Source organism: Larus michahellis, chromosome 1 (assembly GCF_964199755.1).
Source record: "Larus michahellis chromosome 1, bLarMic1.1, whole genome shotgun sequence".
NCBI classification, from domain to species: Eukaryota; Metazoa; Chordata; class Aves; order Charadriiformes; family Laridae; genus Larus; species Larus michahellis.
In genome coordinates this window covers 151,691,680-151,717,458 of record NC_133896.1, presented here as the reverse complement: position 1 = coordinate 151,717,458, position 25,779 = coordinate 151,691,680, and positions in this window count along the sequence as shown.

The following is a 25,779-nucleotide window of genomic DNA, read 5'->3' as shown; positions in this document are numbered from 1 at the left end:
GGTTAGTGGTTTGAACCTCACTTTCTTAGTAAATGAGACGATACAAGGCTCTGCTTAGGATCAAGATCCCCTCCCTAACAGATGCAGTGTTTTGTTTCAGCTTTCAAAGCTTTCCCTAGAATTCTCTCTTGTCGTTCCTGTTCCTCATCTTCCAGGGTTTCCCAAAGTTGTATAGAAAGTGCCTCACTTTTGAAGGGGTTTAAGTTAATAAATAATACATCCAGGTAATGTGTCATAGCCGAAGGAAAAGAGAAAGGTCATGAGCAAACCTCAGACGCAAAATATGTGGTTTCCTTGAAAAGCCTCAAATGGATTGGGAGAAATTTTTCTTCTTGTGCCAAGCAAGGTTTCTGGACAAGTTCCTGAGCATCGCTTTCTTGTGGATCTCTTGCAAAGTCCCTAAATCAGTGCTTAAAAAATTTAGCTGGCCTCTGAATTCACATGAGAAACAAAAGTAAAGTAACTGTAAGGAGAAGAGGAAAGAAAAAGCCTCTGACAAAATGTCTCTTTTTTTTATTCTTATTCAAAACTACCAAGGGTGTGAGTAAGTGATGCATAAAAGCATAAAGAGTGAGAAATGGAGGCAAGTGCAGGGGACGAGCGAGGAAGAAGGGAATCTGTGCTTCCAGCATCAAACTGGCATGCTACTTCTCACCATATTCCACTTTTTTTTTTTCCCCCCCTCATGTTAGCTTACTCGGTTATCATCCTAGTTGTCAGCAGCAACGCCACACAGGATTTGCTTGGCAGACAAAGCTGGTTGTACCAGGGAAAACTGGAAAGACATTTCATGCCATCCAAAGTTAGCTGATGCACCAGAAACCCTGGCATGCCGTGAAGATGGAAGATGGTGACCTGGAGTCGCTCGATGGCCGTAGGTGATGAGGAGAGAAAAGATGCTAGTTTAACCAGCTGAAGGTCAAAGGCAAGACAAGAAGATCCTAATCAATGACCTCATTATGCAAGATCTTGAATGTGATCCTGAAGTTCATGCCAGGGTTTAATACTAAGCTCACTGATTGCATTTAGTTTTAGGTGAAACTTGTGATACAGATCTCTCACTCCCTTAGAGAGAAACAGCAAATGTGGCTCCAAGCTTCTCAGCCACTGAGGTGGACTGAGTGTTACCCCCAGGTGGAGCTACACTTGGCCAGGCCACTCCTTTAGCAGGAGGAGATGGGGGAACACAAGATGGAGATCAAGGATGAAAGCCTGAATGAGAGCTCACTAGTCCCACTTTTTGCCAGTGAGAGGGGATGGAGAAATTGGGCAGCTCCTTTTGTTGGGCACCCATTTTCAACTCTGGTTGCAAAACCCCAGTTTCAACCCCTTCTCCCTCCTAGCCACGACGTGTCCACTTGTCCAGAGGTGGTGGGCAGTGGGCCATCACAGCAGGTTTGCTGTCCTTGGCAGCCTCCTGCCCTGTGCCCATGCCTGCAGCTCATCATTGCCAACGCTGCATCCCGCGATGGGGCCAGAGGTGAACACTGAACTCCATCTGCAAGTGGCTTACTTGTTCCACAGCCCTGCAGCCTTGCAGCTCTCCAGATGCTCTTCAGGTGTGTACACAGGGGAGAGATTTTTAGCTGTCTCAGCATCCCAGAAAATGTTTGGTTTGCTTTTTCCTTTTTTCTTTTCTTTTTTTTTTTTTTTTCTGCTGGAAGATTGTCATTCCACTTATTTCATTTTTTTTTATAGTCAGTCTCTGTGAGTACATCACTAGCTCTCAGTTTGCAATGGATTGTAACTGTGTGCCTTTACATTCAGGTGCTGTAGAGGAGAGTTATTTGATTCAGTATCAAACTGTGCAATGTAAAATTATCAAGTAGTCTTATTATTGAAATAACGCTTTGGTATCTCTTGCATTCTGATGTTGGACCTCTTCCATTTATTTCTGTACAGTCCCACATTTGGAAGTAATTTGTGTCTTGGAACAGCAACCTGAAATTATTGGCCACCGTTGTGTATAACGTAATGAGTGCTAGACATTTATAAGCTTAGCGGGTTTGTCAGGAGAATATCAGCTTCCGCTCCTCACCCTATTACCAAAGGTGTTCTGGCTGACCCCACAGCTGCCCCAGAGTTTTAGTCATCTAGAAGTTTTGGCTTCAAAATCAATACAAGTTTCAATTATGTTTATATATCTTCAGCCATAATGGAAAGCAGTGGTCTCTGCATCCATCTGATGTTGGAGGCGATGTTGTCTAACAGCTGACAGAACAGACAGGAGCTCGGCTGGCTTGGGCATGCTCTGCTGAAATGGATTTTGAGACCCTGAACAGAGAGTTTGGTTTTTGTGCATCTTTTGTGGTCTGTAAAATGGTTGAGGTGGGTGTGAAGAGGACAGAGAAAAGAAGCGGGGAGAAAAATTCCTTCTTCTCGAGAAGCTTCATTTATTACTATTTGCACAAAACTCTATATGAAGTGTAGTTGCATACATGGCAAATAGGTGCTGCTGTAATAGACGCTTGAAAGAGTCTGTCTAGAGGTGGAGTTCTTCTTCCATGGCAGGGAGGATCTGCTGTAATCTGTGCAGCACTGATGTGCACAAATTCTTATTAGAAAGTCAGAGAAGCCATGCCTTGGTCTTTTCATAGAATCATAGAATGGCCTAGGTTGGAAGGAACCTTTCAGATCATCTAGTCCAAACATCAACCTAACTCTTACAAGAACCATCACTAAACCATATCTCTACGCACTAAGTCTACCCATCTTTTAAATACCTCCAGGGATGGTGCCTCAACCACTTCCCTGGGCAGCCTGTACCAATGCTTAATAACCCTTTCAGTGTAAAAATTTTTCCTAATATCCAGTCTAAACCTCCCCCTGGTGCAACCTGAGGCCATTTCCACTTTTCCTATTGCCTGTTACTTGGGAGAAGAGACCGACCCCCACCTGGCTACAGCCTCCTTTCAGGTAGTTGCAGAGAGCGATAAGGTCTCCCCTCAGCCTCCTTTTCTCCAGGCTGAACAACACCAGCTCCCTCAGCTGCTCCTAAGACTTGTTCTCCAGACCCCTCACCAGCTTTTACGCCCATCAAGGGGAGTCTAGCTAAAGGATTCAAGCATGGTATCTTGCTTTAGCTGGGCTGCTTCCAGTGATATAGTGTATATATGTTATTTGGACATCACATACCAAAAAAAAAAAAAAAAAAAAAAAGGAAAAGGCAAACAAATATGTGCAAAATGTGATAATTGGTTCAATTCTCCAGCATGGTTTATTCAAACTAAAGAGATGTGCTTCACTTTCCAGAGAAATCTCCATTTCTTGTATTTGCAGTTTGAAAGGCACTTTGAACATACAACCAAGCCACTTGATGTGGAAAAGGAGATGTTATCAGAGAAACAGACTGGACATTGTTTCATTATAATTCTCTAAATATCTAATAGTCATTGACCTACAAATACAATAGCTATTGCCTTAATAGCATTTTTCAGTAGCGTAGATAAACACTGTTGGTAAAGAGTTGGCTTCCACGTTGGGTTCTGTTTCGTTTCCTGGACAGATGATGGCATTGTAGCCCTGCTGTATTCTGCAAACCCAGCCAAGGTAGTCCCAGAGCGAGATCTTGATTTGATTGTGCTATGCACGCTTTAGCAGCTTAAGATTTTGCCTTTTGCTTTTCATGTCTTAGTGAAACAGATGAATGCTATAATAGCAGTACTTTCTAAAAGGAAGACATGAAATTCCTACATTTATAATAAAAAAGTGTTACCAGCCTCATTGTAATTCAGACTTGAACTGTTCACCCTGTGCACGTCCAGAAACTCATTCTCTAATACTAGATGCAATGATCTCTGGAGGGAAGTTTTCCATCTGTTTCCTTATGATGTTAAGCTGTTAGTGCTGTTCATTATTTATTACATCTACTGGTGTATGTTAAGCTATGATTTTCTTCTTGTCTGGTATTAAGAATTCGACTTGGTTAGTGTAAAAAAACCCCTAGGATTTGCATATTACACATTGATATTTAGCGTATTTGGGGTGGGGGGAGATAGGGGACTGTAATTGCTCCCAAGCTGCTTTTGTGCTAGCAGATAATTTATATTTAATTCAGTGATACAGAGCTAAATTAACCACTTAAAATGGAGATAAATATAGACGTGCTATATATAGGTGGAATCTGCCACCCATACGCAGATGGAAGAGCATTATCTCTGCTTGATTTCAGTAGGACTACTGCAGGGCAAGATGCCTCTCAATATGAGCAAGGTAGGATGAATCGGGCCCATCATAAATACGTATGAGTATATATTTCAGCTATAGGAATGAAGGCACATATGTGAGAGAGAGGGCTTTTACAAATATGAGGATGTAGTTACCAATGTGCATATTAAGCGAAAGCTCACGTGCATATGGTTTATTCTCTGTATTTTCACATCTTCTATTACTGGGAAGGCGCGGAGGGCTTTGGTTATTACGTTGTTGTATATAGAATAAATTACTAATTCTCTCTTTGGGGTGAAGAATGGTTCAGCTCTACTCTCTGTTCCTTTGCAGAAATTATTACATTTTTCTGGAAATAGAATTCTTGTTGAGTTTATCTTATTTCATCGCTGATTGCATTAAACACTAACAACAGTTTAGGTGTCACAACATAGCTGGGGGGGATAGCATTTGTGTTATTATTTGCAATTATTGTATCAGGAACAGCTCTTTACATTCAGCATCTGGCTCACAGAAATATCTTAGAAGATGTACAGAAATAAGATCAATATCTTATTACACTGTAATTAAAGTATCAGTTTGGGCTGTGAAACATTATCTAGATCAGCCATTGAGGTTACTCTTAACAATACCGATTCCTTTGGAATAAATATATGTGTTTCCAAACTGCATAATGGGAAGTTTTAGCATATCATTCTCACATGTAGCGTCTTTTGATGTGATGGAGAATTGTAGATGAACTGAAATGTTCGCTCTCCTATCATGTAGCTGGTTCTTTATCATAATATAGATGTTATTAAGATAAAATCTGTCTCTCCATATTGTAGTATTATAAAGCTCAGAATTAGAAATGCTTTATCATTTCTGAAGAACAAAGACTATGACTGCTTTAAGCAATATCAAAGTCAGACTACCTTTATCAGGGGGGAACATGAAGGAAAGCACCAGTGTTTGCCAAAGCAGAAGTTAATTCTTGTCAGACTTAACACAGGATGTTTGCAATTACCGGGCGAAATAATCACCGAAAGATAAAACAAATAAGCTTTCCTAGTGCTTTTTTAGCACTTTTATTAAGTGGTAGCAGAAATCACCTACCTGGGAACAAGATTGCTTGATTGTACATCTGCTCTTTCGACTCCTGAGCCAGAGGCTTATGTGGAGTAAATCAGCACTGCTTTGACAAGCCAGTGGAGCTACGTTGACCTACACCTTCTAAGCTATATATATAGGGTACTAGAGTGATAAATATAAAGGTACTATTAAGGTGCCCCAGGCACCGGAAAAATTCTTGCTTTTGCACCCATTGAAGATCCCCTCTATAAGACTGCACCCATTGGAACCATCTGGGAGAGAAAGTTTAGATGCAGTTATTGATAGACTGCAATCTATCTTCTCGCAGTGGAATCATCCAGCGGCTTTCGGAAAAGGACCTGGAAAAGTGTGGTTGGTCCCCATACAGCCACAAGGCTCTCTTGTGATCTGGAGAACATCTCCGTAAGACACCTCTTACAGAGACCAGCTTCCGTCCCTGCTCTGCCATGGTTTGCTTTTCAGATGGTTTTAAAGGCAACGTGTGGTACCAAATGAACAGGGAGGTGGTGAAATCAAGCCAGGAAATGTTGGCGCTGGCGTTATGTCTGCAGTCACTGAGTAACCACCAGTATCCGTGGGAGTCACTTCTCATGGCCTGTGAGCGGGGTGTTGATACCCTGATCTACCTGATTAAAATCCACAGCTTTACTAGTTATTTTTCAAGCTATGGGTTTTGTGTTAAAAGAGTCAGAGGCAATGTACATATTTTGAGACAGAACGTTGCTGTGATGCTGTGCCAGCGGGCGACACTGCCTGTTTGCTGGGCGAGCAGGCTCAGGCCTTCGTGACCAAAAATGGTTCTTTGGGATCTGTCCCAGGCTCCCTTCACTGTGGGGAGAAAGAGCTGGTGAAGAAGAGGCTGATTCCTCTGGCTTAAACACCTGGATGAGATGAATCACTGCCCTTGCCCTTTTTTGGGTCTTTTTTTTTTATTATTCCATTAACTCTAAGGGAAGGCCAGAGGGATAGCTTAGAAAAAGACATGTGAAAGTGGTACCTCCTGCTGGATCTCAGTCCCAGTGGTGCAGGAAAATCCTGAACCACATCTATCCACATTCTGCTCAGGCTAGCACTGCTGAATCAAGATGGAGCTCGCGGCTTCTCTGATCTCCGTGCCGGGCTACCGGCTGGATGTAGAACTTTACAGGGACCTCCCAAATGAAAGGCACAGCCATTGGTGGTGTTCCTCCTAGTGTATGTGATGGCCTTACTGCACCATCATTCTGCAAGCGGCGTGTTTGGTCCATCAAGTCGGTTAGCTTGTAGTGGTGCAGCCGCCTTCTTTAGGTGTCCTTCCACCGCAGCTATTTTCTCTCTAAGTTGGACACATTCTTTAGCCCTGTCTGGGTATTACCAAACCCTCCCAAGAGTTGGCAGCCCACCAATAGGTGCTCTGTGGCTATGTTTCTCCATGCTCTCATTTGACAATATCAATGGATAGTCACATGTGACTATCTGGTTAGTGTTCAGGGGTGGTTCAGATGTCTCCAGGTCAGGCACATTGTCAACAGCAATGATCATGTTGTTGCAATCATGGACAGTTTCTGGAGCCCTTACAATTAACCTTTGGTATCAAGGTGAACCAGGTTTTAGTTTAAATGTCTTTGGGGTTTGGTTTCTTTTCTACTACATTTTGATAACCAGTTAAACAGACAAATGTAAGGGCCCACAATTATTAGAATAATAAAGATGATACAGCATGGTTTGTAAGCTGTTCTTTCACAGCAGAAGTACATCTGTTGGGCCTCACTGAGTTTGTGTGAAAACCTTTTAGAACATTTGATGTCAGGAAATGACGTATAAAAGTGTAGAGGCTGCTTCCCTGCTGTTATCAGGGATTTACAACATAACCTATGGCAATTCCTGCATGTTGTCCTGTATTACACCGGATATGAAGCACTGCGACCTAACCACAAATTAAATGATTTTGATATTGGTTTGGAAGGATTCTTAACTATCAATATGGATTTTCCCTTTTTTTTTCAGTCTGTTCTTCAGTATTTTGAGTTCATCCAAAACATTAGCTCCCAGAATCATGTACTCTTGTAAAATCCCATGAGCCAGTCAAAGAAAGAGAGAGAGAAAGAGAAAGAACGGGAGAGAGAATTCTAGCACTTACTGTTTTGGGAGTAAGTTGAATATATAATTCAAAAAGTTCCCAAACAAGTAGATAGAGTCCTTAATAGATTCTAATAAAAATATAAGTTTTTAACCCTGTAGTTTTAAACTGTAGTTTGGAATGCTGCATGGTATACCATTACTTTGGAGAACAGAGTGCATGCTGGCAGCAGCTTAGGTGATCTAAAAGCACTTTGTTCAGCCCCTTGCAAAGGTGGAGCTACTTGCCACCGCTGATGAAAGATCCAGCCACGCCACCATGTCTGTAGATGCCGAGAGTGCCCTGGCTTCCTCAGCCTGAGGATGCTCAGTATGTCATGAGATCCCGACCGTGTTAGAACGGGCTGAGAGAGGAGAATGGGCTAGCAGAGAGGGGATAGCCAAGAGTGTGACAGTAAAAGCAGTTCCATGAGATCAAGCGTCTCACCTACACACAGGCCAAGGAGGCTGAAGGAATTAGACAGAAGTTATCTAAGACAAAGCATTGTTGAATGCTCGCTCTCCATTTCTTCAAAAAGACGTTTTGAAGAAGGGGAAGACCCAGAAGTAAAAAGCCTGAAAATGGAAACCCCTGACCCACCCTTTCCTCCTGTGGTTTTCTAGGCAGAGAGTGTGGCAGAGCATGAGCACCGGCTCTGCTCAGGCAAAAAGGTTCGATTACTCGGCACATCTTCTTCGTGGTGGTTTTAGGAGACACATAATTGCGTGAGAAACCTGAATGAGAGACTCTTTCAGAGCTTCCCAGGAAAGCACGCTGTACGGAATTTAGAGTTCTGGATTTGCCAACTATATACTAATGCATATATAAAAAGGTATATTTATTTTATCTTGTTAAATATGCTTTTAGCAGGCGGATTACACCATCATGGTAGTAAAGCTCTGAAACCACAACTAACATGGCACTTATGTTCTAAGCCCTTATTTTCAGTCACTTATAACTTTCTGAGAAAAGTAGCTTTTGCATTGATTTATCGTGCTCCACCTGGGACCAGACACGATCCTTTTGCAGACGGAAGGGAAGTTTTATTAACATCCATCCAGTCACTTAGCCAATTCAGAGTTGTCTGACTGAGAAAAAGCCTTTTTCACTTTTAAATCCAGCACATAAATTCTGGGGGCTGAGATAACTCCAGACTTCTTTGGTTTAAAAAAACCCCACAGAAGAGTTTCACCTGGGTTGAGTGGAGCCTTCAGCTTCCCCCTTTCTGAAGAAGAAATGACAAATTTAGAGATGGCAAAATAGCATTGTGTGTGTCCGTGCTCGCACACCTCTGTGTGTGCATGTATGGACCAATTTCAAAAACAAATTTGCACGGGCAACATCTTGAACGCGGGTCCCAGGTATTGAAAGGATCATAAACACGTGCCTGTCTTTAATCTTCTCCTCTGAACTGCCCACACAGAGAAAGTGCTTAAGTCTGTGCTAAACTGGAGTCTTGATAACTTAAAAGAAGGGAGATATTAATTATGAGGGTTGACAAATCTCCTTAGCTTTTTGACTGTTACCTGCACAGCGGTTGATAAAATGTTCAAGCTAATGGTATAAAGAAGTCAAATAATGATATTGCAGACTTACAGGTTTATCCTGGGATTAATAAATTACAGGAGTCCACAGTGAGTTGCGTTTGAAGGGATAGCAGCTGGATCCTTGAAAACAGATGGCCTTCCTTGTCTAAGTAGGCTTGATCTTGTCTAATCTTAAAAGCTAAGCAGGTTTGGGTCTGAAAGATCCACCGGAGAATATCTGATGCTCTAGGTTGTTGCTTTTCTACAGCAGCAATTGCTGCTTATAATGTAATATGAAATTTAATGAGAATTTTGTAAAAATAAATAAATAAATGCAAAAAATTATAACTTGATTTTATGGTTTTCACATTATTCCTGGTAGCATATTGCTCGAAATTTGCTGTGTTCTCAGGATGATAGGAATTTAATACAAGCTTCCTTTGCCTTAGTACACGATGCTTTGTTCAAATGGCAAAAAATTACCCGCCTGCTGCTGTGACCTGCAGCACGCGTTTTGAGAAAGATTGCTTGTGAATTGGAGAAATTTAAAAAATTACCGAAAATTCCCAGACCATATGTATTTATAGTGTTTGTTGTTTCATGAGCAGCGTTTTGGGCTGTAGGTTTTTTTTTTTTTCCCCCGAATGCACTTTTGTTTTGAATGCACTTTTCTTACAGATTTTCTTAAAAAAATCCGAGCTGTTAACACCCTACGGCATGACCATTTAATTGTGATGACTTAACATCTATGCACATAATAGCCCAGCTCGCAGCTACCTATTTGCGCTCGTAAGGGAGCTGGGTATGGCCACAGGAGGCTGCGAGGCTCCGTACAGCTCGTTCTGTACGTGCCAAGGAAAGCGAGAGGAGGCCTCCCCCAGCTCCCAAACCACTCTTGGGTGGGCAGGCTCCCGCTAGGCCAAATCACTCGCAGTTGTCCTGAGGAACTCGGTGATTCAGCTTTTGAGGAGCAAATTTTCAGCTTTTGTGGTTTTTGTTTTGTTTTGGTTTGGTTTGGTTTGGTTTGGTTTGGTTTGGTTTGGTTTGGTTTTTTTAATGGGAAGGGGGCAGTTACTGAGCCAATGTTCCTTCATTTCCTAAAAACTGGGATGAGTAAAGATTTCGCCTTTGGCTTTGGTGAGAGCAGCGGTAAGCCCCAAGGCAACTGGGGAGCATTTATAGGTGACCGCCGTAGCTGGCTGCCACTGAATGCTGACTGCTCACATGACAAACACTGGTGTTCAAGACTGATCAGATTAATTAGTCTGTCAGCATGGAAGGATCTGGTTTACTGCCACTTGACTGTTTGTTATGGGGCTTTTTCTCTGATCACTGTTAACCAAATACAAATGCTTGAAAATTGCACTATTCATGAATCAAGTGAATTTGGAGAGAATAATTGTCACTTCCCGAAAATGCGACAATCCAAAATGCTTTATATAAGCATATAGGATTAGAAAAATGCTGTTCTTTTCTGGTAATTTATTTTATATTGTACTGTATGATAGTCAATGTGGTAAAGACCTATATCAATTATAGCATTTCATTACACAGTAGCACAAAACATAACGTCGTATAATAGTTTGCTTGCTCGAGAATAGGCAACTCTATCTCAGACAGTAAACCCCCCCTCAGAAATCCACAGTTAAATTACATCGTGTCTCATACTGTTGCAATCAAAAAAAGCATTTTTATAAAATCCAGTTGAGCAAAATTAATTACTTCTACATAGCCAGGTTTCAACAGCAGAAAATTTTACAACCAACTTAAAATCTCGTAAATGCTAATTTTTGCGCATGTCATAGAATTTCTGATGACAAAATTAAACCTTTATTTTATAATAGTTTCACAATGAATTCTTAAAAAAGACAGGATTACAAGCAAGGATAATATACCTGTGTTTGTATAGATGTATTTCCCTACCCCCAAAGCACGTAAATGTGTACAGGTGCACAACATACAAGTACGTGTTTGTGTGTGTGTGTGTGCACGCGATCGCAAGTCTCTCTGCAGAGAGTGATAGTGTTATACTAGCTAGTAGTTGCTTGCAAGACCTCATACCTGACTTGCACGTGTCATTATTTTGGTAAATATTTCTGTTGATAGAGCAGAAGCAGTTTTTACTAAAAATCTGTGTTCTGAAAAATCGTTAGATCCTGTCCTCCAACGTCACGTTGATCGACTTTGTAACTTAGATATGATGAGATAAAGGGGCAAACAATAAAATATTAAAAAACCTGAAATGCTCTCCACTCTTTTTTAAGTCTTAAAAGAGATTTAAAGAATTTCTTAAAACTATAGCTCACATAGTTTTCTGTTAAAGAAATACTTCCATAAGTATTAAACAAACTACCAGATATATACCAGATTATGCATTCTAAGAGCAGAACAGTCATGAGTGGAATATCAAAAATATTCCTCAAAAGTAAAATCTTTAGTAATTGCCTTAATTTTCATCTTTATGGCAATAATCAGTAATATGGACCGGTAAAGCTATGACTAGGTATTAAACTGTCAACTGATTGCATGGCCAATTTATAAAGACAATTTTTAATAAAAAAACATCTTCCTGTCTCTTGTCATATGACAATAGTCTTCGTAGGAGCCACAGAGAAAAAAAAAACATAGCTATGTGTTTTTGCCTCAAAGGAAAAAGGCAGGTGACCTTAACCGGCTCAAGGAACAGCTGTGACAGTGATAGTTTACATTTCTACAGTGCTTCTCATATCACAATTTCAAGGGGAAAAAAAAAAAAAAAGAAAAGCTGCTCAATGTATCCTCCCCTTGGGTGCAAACTCTTGTTGTCCCTATCTACGTTTGAGGAAATTTTTGAGCTCTCACTGGAAAGTTTAAACTCCTTTGGTTTTTGGGAACCCAGCTCGAGCTGGACTAGCCCCTGTGTTCAAGGTGCAAAGCTCCCGCAAGACCCCCCGTTCCACAAGTGGCACGTTCAGCGCTTCTGAAAATCAGTCTTCACCAACAAAGGGAAAATTAGTTCATGAAGGCATCAAGTCCTGCCAGAAAGATGAAGGCTATGAGGAAGGAGAGAGAGAAACAAGTGGTCTGAGGGAGCGGATAGGTTTACCAGCCCCGAGTCCAGCCACCCGGACGCGGTTACCAGCCCTGTGCGGTACAGCATCGGCAGCTGCATTTGCTGCTTCCCCAAAGGCAGACCTTGATATACTCGTTTGTGCATCGGTGGAATAAGCAAATATTAAAATTGACACATTGTAAGAGGGTTTTCTCAGCTGCACTGGATAAAAGAGAGAAAAAAAACCAACCCCAAAGCTTTGTCAGGTTGAATAAAGCACTAGGATGAAGGGAGCAAAGTGATAAAGACCTAGATCCAAGCTACAGAAACAAACATGAAAACACTTTTTTTTTTTTTTTAAAGTGAATGGGGTGTTGGGTCAGCCAGCCACTGTGTCTGAACTATGTTTTAGAATGAACGTGTGATCTTACACAAACAGCTTCCCTGACAGAAAGCTGTTGCACTTTTCTGAGTCAAAACAACTTTGAATGGCAACACCAATATTGGCACATTCATTTGATCATAGTTCAATGATTTCTTTGATTTTTTAAAAAATAATTGAGGCAAAAGAGTATAAATAAATGTTCTGAAAATCATATTTAGACCTAGAGAAGACTATTCCAAAACATAGGCAGCACCGGAAAAAATGTACCCAATTTTGAATAATTGGCCTACAAAATAGAATCGTGCTATTGTTCACTTACTTTAGAAGAGGAATCACACACATACATATATATTTCAGTCTGTCCTATATGTTACCATTCAACTAATTTTTAAATATATATATATATGCGCACCAGTTTTGAATAAAAATATGTATTCACTTCCTCAGTTAATGGGTTAGTTTTTCACTTTCAACTGGAAACTCTAAAACATTCCCTGTATCTTTGGAAGTTATTTACCAAACTGTAGGAAAGTGTAGCACAGAACAGTCATATTTTCATAGTCTCTCTCTGCGTACTGCTACCTCATAGATTAATTATTTGCCAACATACTTCACTTCCATAAGAATTTATAACTGCCAAGATCGTACTTCCAGGAAAGTCAGTGAAAAAGTTGATTTCAAGGGGAGAAAGTTAGCCCAATGTTTAACATCTTTTTTAAAAAAAAACAACAACCCAAACTGCCAAATCCTGATTATTTCACAAGTTAGCAAAACCTATAACATTATTTTTTGGTTTTCATTCATGGAATTCTACTGTAGCTCTTTGACATGTAAATTTGACCTGATGACTCCCTTCTCTGGCTAATTAACACTGGCTTCCCTGTCCTGCTTTGGGATTAAATTGGCTCAACTTGCACAGTGAGTTTAAGAATATTTTGCTCTTTATTGTTTGACTTCATTAAAAAACTCGGTATTTAGCATTGTTCACCTTTGCTAAAGAGATAAGCAAATTATGGGGATGTGTTCCAGACAATCATTGAAGTGGGTTCACACCTTAAAATGTGTGAAAAGCCCCATGGGCTTCTCCCATCTAGGTTATATTCATCACTGTGATATTTAAATGCCAAACAAATTTATTCCATAGCTTTGTTTTCCCTTTCCGTCTTTTCTATTCACCACCTTCTCCTTCCCCTCATACTATACAGACCATACTAGGTCTTCCTGTGTTTTACTCGGCACTGGTGAGGCCTCACCTCGAGTACTGTGTTCAGTTCTGGGCCCCTCTGTACAAGAGGGACATTGAAGCGCTGGAGCGTGTCCAGAGGAGAGCGACCAGGCTGGTGAGGGGTCTGGAGACCAGGTCATATGAGGAGAGGCTGAGGGAGCTGGGCATGTTTAGCTTGGAGAAGAGGAGGCTGAGGGGAGACCTCATTGCCCTCTACAACTCCCTGAAAGGAGGTTGGAGAGAGGTGGGTGTTGGCCTCTTCTCCCAGGTGAATAATGACAGGACCAGAGGAAATGGTCTGAAGTTGCGGCAGGGGAGGTTTAGATTAGATATTAGGAAGAATTACTTTACTGAAAGAGTGGTCAGGCACTGGAACAGCCTGCCCAGGGAGGTGGTTGAGTCACCATCCCTAGAGGTATTTAAGAAACGTCTAGATGTGGCACTTCAGGGCATGCTCTGAAGGGCAGAGATTGTGGGGGTTGTTAGTTTTTTTTTTTTTTTTTTTTTGCATGTGTATGGTTAGACTTGATGATCTCAAAGGTCCTTTCCAACCATGAAGATTCTATGATTCTACTGGGGGCAAGCTCAGTCCAGTAAAGCATTCTGTTTGGAAACCAGCTAAAATCGGATAGTAATCTTACTAGTGATGCTGTAGGTGTAGTGCTTATGGGGTACCATGCAAGGAAACGTCCCAAGGAGAGCTGCTGCCTTTCACCACATTGCTCAACATTGCTGGGAAAAGTGGGCAAGTTTTGAGGCTCTCTTAAATTCCTGAGACCTTTGCCCACTTCTTCCAGTGATAGCTGGTGTTCAATACAGGGAATGCCCTCTCCCCACGAGCCTTGTGTTTTTTTTAGGTTTGGGGTCATTCTGGTACATCTAAGTCAATTCTGCCAATCTGGGGCAGCCACTAAGATCTGGGCCACCACGTGTCTCAAGTGCTGTGCTAGTGCAAGAAGGCAATACTTTGAGCTGAGGTTAAGATGGGCCTATGCTGTGACAGGAGAGGTCTCCCTAGGCCCAGTTCTGCTTGTATTGCTTGAACAAGCAATGATAACACAGGAGATCTGACCCATAACGCATCTTCAAAGGTGCTGAGAGACCTTTATATCATGTTGCTTTCACAGTGTTCCTTGGAGTTATTATTGGTTCCACCTACACTAATTCGCTCTCGCGGAGCCTGACCCAGAAAAGAACTAGTCCGTGTTTCATCTGACACTATCCTCAAAATTAATAAAAATGAGTGAAAAATAGCTGAAGAGGTTATTGTCTAATGTCTGCCTTCAATTGGAAAAGGAAATGTCTTTTTTTTTTTCTTTAAACTCAATCTGGTATTTTGCCAGGTATAAGTCTTAATTCTGTTCATGGAGAAAAAGTGTAATACTGTAATATCTGGGCACAAAAATTGCAAAGTGGAACAACCACATCCAGCAGTCTTTACTTGGTCTTTCTACAAAGGTTCTTGTTAAAATATCAGTAAGGCAATTTTAAAAGAACCTCCCGAGGGACTGGGTCAAGTTAAGGTGTTTTGGCATCTGCGAAATAGAGCAGTGCTATGAAAGCTCAGAAAAGGCTGTTGAAGCTTGACAACCAGCAAGATGTTGCGTAGGTGTGTTTGTGAAAGAGAGAAGCATGCAAGAAGGTGCCCAAGGAAGTCTCGCTCGCCTGGAACTGGAAGCAAGATTGAAACTGTGTGGGGCTGACAGACTGAGCGGGATCTCAGTAGCCTTAATAAGCCTGGAAAAATACTTGCCGTGCTTACCAAGACAAACTGACCTCTGTTATCTCCTGGTTCCTTCTTGTCTCCACTTATAAGATGTAAGTTTCACACCCTCGCATCACTGTTAGGATGGAGACACGTTTTATTATGCTGAAAATTCCCATCAGTGACTACTGCGCCCTTCTTTCCTCAGGCTGCATAGAATGGTCACATCCTCCTGGCCTATCCACAATGGCTGAAGACACATTATACCTGCTGCAGGAAAAACCAAATCAGGATCAAAGAAGTTTATTGATTTATTAACGGCACCTAATTAAGCAGCAATCAGCGAACAATACTTCTGGGATCAATACCAGCAATACAACAGATAAACCACAGCACTAGACTCTCCCACATGCAACATAGCATTTACATGGCTTCAAGCACGCCGGCAGCTCCTTTGAAAGCAAATCTACTGCTACATCAAGGCCAGACAGAAGTGCTTTTCCAAATTATTTTCTCATAGCTCATATAGATTAATTAATTTATTGGAGCGTTATGCTCTGTCTAATATTATGAAGGTATAAGGGAGATGCCTAAAATCGAAACCCTCGGGTTGAATCCAGACACGGGAACAAAGCTTTTAGTGCCGTGATCGGCTCTCCCTGCGTTTGGTCCTGACCCATAACTCCTCTGCCCAGTTTGAGCCCATTCACAACGGAATGTGAGAAGCCAGCCTGAGCAAGGGTCGCCCTGTCACAGAAGCTGATACAGAAACATGTTTTCCTATTTTTACTTTTCCTTCCAAAAGCAACCTTTCAAAGATACTGACCTGTATAACTCCACGTCCAAGCCACTTAATTGCAGATGCTGCGGGGTTTTTTTGGAGGTGGGTGACTTTTTCGGAGTTGGGGGATTTTAAGGTTGCTCTGGAAGTGAATGACCAACGGATGCGAGTGATACGGGGGAATTTTGAATGCATTTTCTTTTTCCTTTTTCCCAACACCACCACATGGAACTGAATGATACATCTTCATTTCTTTCTGTATTGGAGTAAAACCTCTTTACTTTTCCCTTTCACAGTCACTTTCTTCTAGTCATGATGAATGTTGTACAAACAGTGCAAGCATAATAAATTGGTTCTTAATTTCCTTCTAGCTGATCTTGGATTTGGCTGGTGGCTATAACTGAAGTAAATGTACTAGAACAATAAATAGTAGGTTTTGAAAATAAGGATCTGATTGTCATAGCCAAATAGTCATTATGAGTGTTAATCACCAAAACTGAATTCCAGTGTATACTTAACTGCACACCTGTCTGACATCTGGAAAATTGAACTAATCCATTTTCTGAAAGGAACTCCAACTTGGAAATCACATTTGCGCTTGGCAGTATTATGCCTACTATTGTTACAAATAGCCCTGAAGATGATTAGAACGGAAAGGAAATAGAGGCAATCTCCTTTGTTTTGCGGGCTGTGTATTTTGTGAGTTTGACAGCACTGGGGGGGGAGTTATTTGTCTTGTTTTATCAGTACATAGCTCACACGCAGCACCGAGAGGGCCCCAGGCTCTGCAAGCGGATAGACACAGCAGAGATCTGGGGAAGCCAAAAGGGCAGGAGGATCGGCAGCAGAGCTGGGGAGCAGGGGGACCAAGCTAAGCCCCACCGTTTGGTGTGATGTTCCATTCCTTCCAACTGCCCTTGCAACAACAGAGTAACAGAGCCCTGGCACAGGCTGCCCAGAGAGGTGGTGGAGTCTCCGTCTCTGGAGACATTCAAAACCCGCCTGGACGCGTTCCTGTGCAACCTGCTGTAGGTGACCCTGCTCTGGCAGGGGGGTTGGACTAGATGATCTCCAGAGGTCCCTTTCAATCCCTGCCATTCTGTGATTCTGTGAACAGAGCTAACTGGGGAAGGCTTCATGCCATGCCTTTCCAAAGCGTTGCAAACTCCTCTGACAGATTTTGTCAGATTAAAATGGCCTATTTGTTAGTGGCGCTGTTTCAGAATCTTCAAAATCTTCAGGTGGCTTTGTCTGTCTTAAACAAAAATGGAGAGAAATACATTTCATCACCTAGAGCTTCTCAGGACCCCTCTGGAGCCCACCAGGATCCAAATACAGGTTTTGCTGGCAAACTGTAAAAGCAGTGCCCAAGACTCAGTGTGTCAGAGATTAAATGAACGCATTCATCTTGCTGTGAGTTCATCTTACATCAGCTACTTTTTATTTTTTATAACCGCTAATTCTTCTCTCTGCAAATAAAACCGTATACCTTTTGACACTGGAAGTGTTGGTTATCATAAAATAATGTTGTATTTTCTTTCTTAAAAAAATCTAGAGAATCTTATGGGCCAATGTATTTTGTCCATATGTCTTAGTTGTTTTGTCAAAATAGCAGTAACTAAAAAAAAATTACACGTTACAAAAACTGAATAAGGCAACTGATTTTAATTTTGGATTTTTTAGTCCTCTCACAATGTGTGACTGAAAGTTTGTGAGGTGCTCAGTGTGGTTTATAAAACCCTGTCAAGCGCTTGTAACTTTGGCAAAGAAAGACTTCTTAATACACAGTTTTTAATGTGAAATTACCATATTTTCAGTTAGCAAGAGAGGTCTTTTTCAGCAGCTAAAATTAACTGTTGAAAAACGTTGGAAATGTGCATGGTAATGAGTTCATTCCTGTCAAAATGAAATCATTAATATTAATTTTTACCCTCCTCTGAGTGACTCCTGCACCATTTTTCAAGTTAGAAAAGAAGTTAACGAATTTGCAAGACCGTTTCCTGCCATATAGGGTTAGCAGGTCTCCCACCACCAGCAAAAGACTATTTTAAGTCTTCACTTCTCCTTTGAAAACTTCTTACTTCAGTGTTTAACATTTCCTCTGATGATTTACAGGCAAAAACCGTCCACATGACCGTAAGCCTGTTTACTGCTAAAACACATAGGATGTACAGACCTTAAGATGGTCTGTACGATGGTCTTCCAAAAGGTGGGTTTTTTCCACTAGCTAAGTAGAGCAATGCATCTCATTTCAGACTGCTCCCAAAGGACCTGTTTTCACTGAAGTCAATGGAAAAATTCCCATTGATTTCAGCATGGCTGGATCAAGTCCAAAATTCAGACATTTCCGAGAGGTCTCCAAGTACAGTAAAAAAATAGGAGGATTTGAAGGCTCTCGATTTACTAGAAGATTTCAGTAGGTATTTAGTCTATGCTGATTTGATTACACTTGAGCATAAAACTAAATATAAGCATGAATTTAAATGTCTTGGTTTAAAAGTTCTATTTATTTTAAAAAAATCACACACCATAGTACAGCTGCGCTTACCAAGCAGGCGGGTGAGATGGAGTCTCAGTGAAAATAGCTCTTAACAAAAAATAGGTTTCATTTCTGTGTTAAAAAGTACAACTTTTATTCCACAGTACATCATAAAACTTTTTAAAGATGGCATTAACAGTGGTATCTTTTCAATTTTAAAACGTCCTACCATTTTTAACCGGATGTACCTTGTTGGCTTTTGTTTTAATTTTGGGGGAAGGGGAAATGATCAACTTTTATCCTCGCTTAATGCTAACTAAATATTCCTTAGCTACTGAAGTGACTTAATGACATGAGTATGTGGTCTTATCAAAGTCCCATTATTGTTCTGACAGTATCTCATTTGTATGCAAATCCACTTGCATGCAACTTATTCTTTGGCAAACGGTGCTAGCAAGCCAGCGAGCGTCGTTTTAATTATGTGCATGTCTCTGCGTAGTATATTTGTTACTGCATAGGAACATTATGCTGCTGTAACAACTACTGTACCTTATATCATGCTTATGAATAGCGGTGCGGATCATCCTGCAATTTTTATCGTGAGTGATAGACATGCTCTGTCAGTCGCTGTCACCCAAGGGTAATCGCAATACATAAGGCGTCCTTTTAAATAAAATATTCATGGGGCACTTTTTTTGTGATTTCCCGTCCTTCTCATAATGATGCCCACTGGATATCTGTTCAATTGGTGCCTTACCTTCTCTTACTTTGCATATCCTTGACCATTACGAAAAATTAATCCTTGACCATTACGAAAAATTAAGACACAAACTGAAGGGGAGACCCCCGTGTCCCTGCAGGGTAGAGGATGGCTTCTGCTTAGTAGACGTAGGCTAGTGTCAGAGGACGACCGGTGTCAGTAGGTGTGCACTGGGGGAGAGGAAGGAAACCAATGGGTCCCCAATAAAGGGACTCTGCTAGGTGATTTACAGGGCTCCTTTCTGACACCCCCGAGAAGGGCTTCCCAGGAGATGTGGTCCCTTGCCGTGCTTCCACAGTCTCCAGGATGGGGGAGACGGCCCCTCTCCTCGAGGCCCTGTAGGTGAACCCATCCTTCTCTGTGCTTCATCTGGCTTGCAATATAAAGCTAACTCCGCTTTGTGTCACGAAGCCAGCTCCATCACTTGCGGTACAATCCATGCTAGGGGAACGCTCTACAGGGATGAATATTGTCAGAGCTGGAAAAATGGCTTCAGAACTGCACGACTTCAGAAAAAAAAAAAAGAAAAGGACTGCGTCAATGTCCCAGCTTCGAGCCAGGAAAGTTTTATCATCAATCTTCAGAGAGAAAAAATGAGAATCTATCAGGAGAAGCATAATGATGCAAAATCAGTAAGCAGAAATACAGAGGCATAGAGAAAGTGCAGCGTCCTCCTCGGAATGTAGCCTCAGCTTATACGGTTAAATGCATGGAGACGTGACTCTGTAGCACACCTACGTGTGGTGCTACGGTTTGATCTACCAAGGAAGACAGGGCTGGAGCAGCTGCCTAGGTCATTATCTCCAGCGCTCTGTGATTGCATACATCCCTGTACATGTTTATGTACATCCCTGTGCATGGGAAGCATAAAATCTGCATGCCTACAAAGCTACCTGCATCTCGAGAAACATTTTCTGGCAGCCAGAAAAGAGAGGTTCTAGACAAACAAGACAAAAAAACTTCTGCATTTACTAGTAAACCTGACAAACTGATTTATGGCTGTTTTCCTTGCCGTGATTTGTTGACAGATTGTTCTTTATGCAAAAATTACCAAGGTTTAAATCTGTATCATATGGCCTCTAATTCAACTGACAATATGTTACCAATTAAATTCCGCTTAAGCTATCATCAACCAGCGAACCACAGACTGTGTTAAAGAGAATGACAGTCAGATAGCCAGTAAAATCATTTGTGCCGTGATTCTGAAGGCTGGCCTATAAAGAAGGGACATTAAATAACTATACAAAAGATAAAAAACACCTTTTTTTTTTTTGTAGTGAAAATTAAACTGCTGCTGGTTTTGCATTTAATGCACCTCCTGTTGAAGAAATAGAGATGGGATTCCTGTCCTTGATATCTTCTGCTGTTTTTATGTGCAGGAGAAGCTGCACAGCAGGGTAAGTGGTTAGTGGGAAGAGTATTAATAAAACTTAACCATTTTCCCTTTCATTTGATCTTAAATTACTCTTTGTCTCGATTTTGGCCCTTGCTCTTCAGTATTGTTGTTTTCATTTGTAGGGAGAGGACACATTTACTGCCAGGCAAAATAGTTGATCCCATGGAAAAAAAGAAGGTGTTTCTAAATGAACATTTCACTTCCCCAAGTCATTTTCTTCTTCACTAAGGTGACAGAAGGGCCTAGTGCAGAGAGTGACGTTGAACATCATAAAGAAAAATACGGGTCCTCACTCCAAATACTGACCTCGGCAGCGTACAGCGCGGGGCAGGGCATGATGCCTTCCTTTCCAAATTCATACAGGCAACCTCACCTGGAAAAGACGCATTTTAAATGTTGCCATGAGATAAAAAGGGATTACGCATCAAGGACTGTGAGAGCTTAAAAAAAAATAATAAAAGAAGATGTGCTTTTCTGAGCAGCCATTAGCTGGGTTCGTTCCAGGGGAGGTGATAGCTCGGCGGCGTGAAGTGGGCTGAGGTGGGCTTACGTGGTGGAGGTGGGCTGGTTCGCTTTCTTGGCTTAAACACGGTAGTGCCAAAGCACACGGGGTTTAAACAGTACAGTGGGAGCTCGACTGTAAATGCTGCATTGTATGGAGCATCCTGCTGTGAGTTTTATCTGTCTCCTTATCTCAGCTTTAATGTTGCGGCTGTGTATTAAGTGTATGTGTGCTCCAGAGAACGGGGTAGCAATCTTTGTTTAGAAAACAGCGCCTATCGCTATTAACCCCAGCGAATTGAAAATTTACTCCTTTTCCCACAATATCATCATCGCAGTCATTATTTACTTAAGAGCTTTTTAATGTTTTGCTGTCTGTACTGATGGCTGCGGTGTCCTAGACAGGGACTACGATCTGGGATCTTGTCGTGAGGTGTCTCTAATGAATGCTTGAACTCCCTTTCCTTTCTGTATGTTGCAATACAACACCATAAGCCCAAAAAACCCCACTGAGAAGCAACTAAAATCATAACACTTTCAAAAATACAAATATCCCTCTTACCGAAGATTACAATGTAAATCAGGCATCTATTATTTCTGTGTCAGTATAATAATTTAAAAAGAATTTGCACATGATAAGAGGCATCCTCTAAGGATGACAAATTAGGCATAATAAAACAGTTAGGAGAGAACATAAATAAGAAGGCATTTGGGGCAAATCCTCTTCTTCCTCTGCAGTCACACAAATAAACAGTTTTGGGGATATACATCCCTGCTTACAACATAATAGCCAGTCCCAGAGAAGCTGTTAGAGATCCCATCAAGTCCCTTGTCTCAGCTCTCCTCCACAGAAGGGAAGGAGGAGAGCGGCAAAATCTTCAGTGCCCGCTTTCCATCATGACTTTGTGGTCACAAATGTGGGGAATTGCGCTGCCGTCTTACACCTCTCCTTCATGGGACGGCACACTGTGCTTGCTTGACGGGTGGCTGGGGTGGAAAGACCCAGGGCAGAACAGGCTGCCCCTCTGGTCAGAAAATTAATATAATGGTTACCTATAAAACTGGAGTTATGCGTCTGTGATGTCTATGCGCATTTCTGTGAGGTCTTCATCAGCTCTCGGCTGTGCAGGAATATCCTGGTGTAACCCGACTGAACTCAGTTGACCTAGTTCAGGTCTGCTGCTGTACGAAGTAAGAGTCAGTCCCGAGCTACTCAATAAACTCCTTCATGCATCAGCATTGTTGGGATGTAGTGGCTTTGTCTGTCTTTCGAATCTTGCCTGGGAATCTGCTGGAGAAAAAGGCAACCCTGCAACACCAGGAGAAGCCCTTGCCGACTGCTCTGCTACAGTACATTTATCAGTGCTTTGTGCTGCTCTGCCTTCTCCTTAGGGTTTTTTCCCATTTAGGTTGCCTTGCAGACCATGTGGGAATGCAGACCACTTCTGAAGAAGTTAGTCAGAGGGGATGTCACACCAGGAACAAGGATAGCTTTCCCTTGTCCATTTGCTCTTTTAGAAGCTGACGCTGCAGTAGCCCCATGAGCCTCAGGTCTCTGCAGCCTGACTCTACAGGGTCTGGCGGACTGCACGTTGCCTCCGGATATTTCTCTATCTATCTGAACTGCTGGGTGTGCAGGAGTAAGATCCAGGATCCAGGATCTACTCCTCATGTTCCCCGCTGTCCCCAATTTTCCCTCCCATGGACAATCTCAGCATCGGTGTGCAATGTTCTTTTATGGAGGGAGAGGAACAGTCACCTCATCTCAGTGCAGATAGTGTTTTATTATAGGCAAGAAGAGGACAGGATCGAGAAGTTACAGACCACTTCTTCTGAAGTGCTGCACGGTCTCTTGGAGATCATGTGCAGCTGATGGAAGTCACAGTCAACTTGTAAATCAGCACATCCTGGCCCCACGATTAGACATAATGGTCCTTCTGCTGACCCCCATCTCAGCACAGCATGAGCCTGGCATAGCTCTCCACCCTGGCTCTGGAGGGGAACGTGTGTTTTGGGCTGCTGCTGTTGTAGTGGCTCATGGAAAGACGCCAGTGGAAACCTCCCTCCTTGGCTGTTGTACCCCACACAGGGGTTCTACTTGTCGTTGCAGAGATTGCCATGGTCCTCCCTACTCCAGGTCACCGGCCAGATGGAAACACATGGTTTTAATATGTTGGCTTGATGACAGTATTACAATTTAATTAGAACACTTAGGAATACAAGATTGCCACCATTCACTGTGATTGCAGAGAAGTGACATCAAAACATCAAAAATTCAGGAATGTCTTGCTGTCTTACACGGTAGCTTTTCTCCTTCCTTGCTTGATTTTTCAGATGAAGCTAGATTTGTTCAGACACTGGCTGGTGGTGAATGCATGTATTAGTTAGACATAATGAACAGCAGGCTGCATGGTATTTTGCAAGATTTCCCTTCCAGCTCTACCAGCAAATAACAGAGATAACCGCTGCCTCCCAAAATTCCATACTCCATTTCCTTCTGGGCCTGGTCCAACTTGCACTCAAACCGGTTGGGAAATTTCCACCGATTTTCATAGACTTTGGACTAGTCTCTTTTAAAAGAAAAAAATTAATTTGTACCAGAGATGGACAACTACCTAGCGGTATCTAAGCTGTGTGTGCACGTAGGAGGGATACAGGGAAAACAGAATCTGCACCATCTAAAACAGTGGCACCATCTAGTCCCCAGCCAGTATGTCTCCCACGTTTCCTAATTTATGCAGTGATTTAACATCACAGTGGGTCCATCTCATTGAAGCAAATTTATATGCAGGAGCACTATTTTAATCTTAGACTTAAAATAATTTTAATTAATAATGGCTTCCTTTTCCAGTCTGTCAACATATCTCCACCTCTTGGCTTTTTAAGAATTAAAGTAAATATAGAAATAAAAATATTAAATTATTACCAGGCAACGAGAACAAAGAAAACATCAGAATCTTCAAGTCTAGAGATGTGAAAAATGGCCTAGAGTTTTCAACTCCGTCCTGTCTACTCAACACAACTACAGCTGGTTCCATCTTACTTAAGACTTGCCAATCTAACTAAATATTGAAAGGAAACAATGAAAACACTATAATAGACCATCTCATCCTTTATTCTTTCAGTCTCTCAGGTGTGAGGTTTCTTTCTCAACCCGTAACTGCTAACAAACATCACCTTCGTGACTTTGCCTGTGGCATTTATCCTGCTGCGACTATAATTTTGCGTCCTCTGCACTGGAGACAGCTGCTGTACGCGGGTAGCTCTTCTGCAGCATGGTAGGACATTATCAAAAAGCCTGTTGCTGGTGCTAACGGAGCTGGTCTAGCTGCTGCCGCAGAACATAACGGCTTTATGGCATTTCAGATCCAAAATGCTGCCCCCCTCTTTTGGGAGCAGGGAGTGCGGTGTTCTGGAGGACGGAGCTCAACCACCTCCTTGCTGCAGGAGAGTGAGAGATGTATGGGCTAATTCATCCTCCCTTAGCTCAGAAAGGAAAGTTAGCAAGTCTACACTTCCCTCATCCAACTTAAAGAAATCCACTCAACAAAAGCTGTGTTCAGAAACCACCATGCCGGTTCCAATAGGGTTAAAATTTCCCCAGCAGTACACCTTTTGGAGGTTTGGCTTTTTTAAAAATCTTTCTTGGATAAAAAATTTAGCGGGGATAAGACACATTTTTCATTTTCTAACGATGTACTCGTTTAATGGTTAAACTTGAAAAGGGGCTACTAGAAGCATCCTGAATTACAGCTTAAAGGAGTTTAAAATTCCAGTTGCTTATAGCTTAAAAAAAAAAAAAAAAGTGTCTTAAACCAAATGGTCTCGGTGGGGTGATGCATGGGCAAAATGTAAAATGACACATAATGAAATAAAGTAATTTTATTTGCAAACCTGTTCGAAAGGCTGGTACAGAACGTAACGATCAAGCAGAAGCAGGCTGGCATTTCTCTTGGTGTTCTTTTGCAGAATTATGTGACCCAAGAAAGAAAACATTAAGATGTTCTGATTTCACCCTATAGGACAGAGAAATACGCTTTGGTTAATGCTTACCATAATTCTATCTACTTGGCTCAGACAGTTATATTTTTATGAATCTTACGTTACTTTCTGTCACCCTCTAGGCAACAATATAGAGTTATTACAGTATAAAGGAAAATGCTTCCTGTTGAGCTTATACTTGAACAAGTCTTAACCAAGTGGAAGCTCTTAATAAAAGGGTAAATATACTAAGGAATAAACAGGTAGAGTGAATAAAAAGGAATACAGGCTTTATGGATGCTCAGGTTGATGGCATAGACCAGCAAAACATAGAAAACTAAGGTAAAGCCGACATGCTAAGCTACCTCAGAAATCTGAGGGAGTTAGAATTTTGTTAAGTGAATTTAGTGCTCATTAAGGCATTTGCGGTGTCAGCATTATAAAGCAAAGTCCTCTCTCGCCCTCAGAATCAGAACAGCACAGCGCAGCAATATTAATTCCGCGGCCGTTCCCTTCTTGGCCTCTCCAAGAAAATTATTACCCAGGGACCCAATTGTTCGGCACTGCTCGGCGAGTACCTCCTCACGAGGAATCAAGCTGAGATTGCTGGCTCTTTTAACGTGGCAGAGGGATTGTAATGCCCTGTGCCACA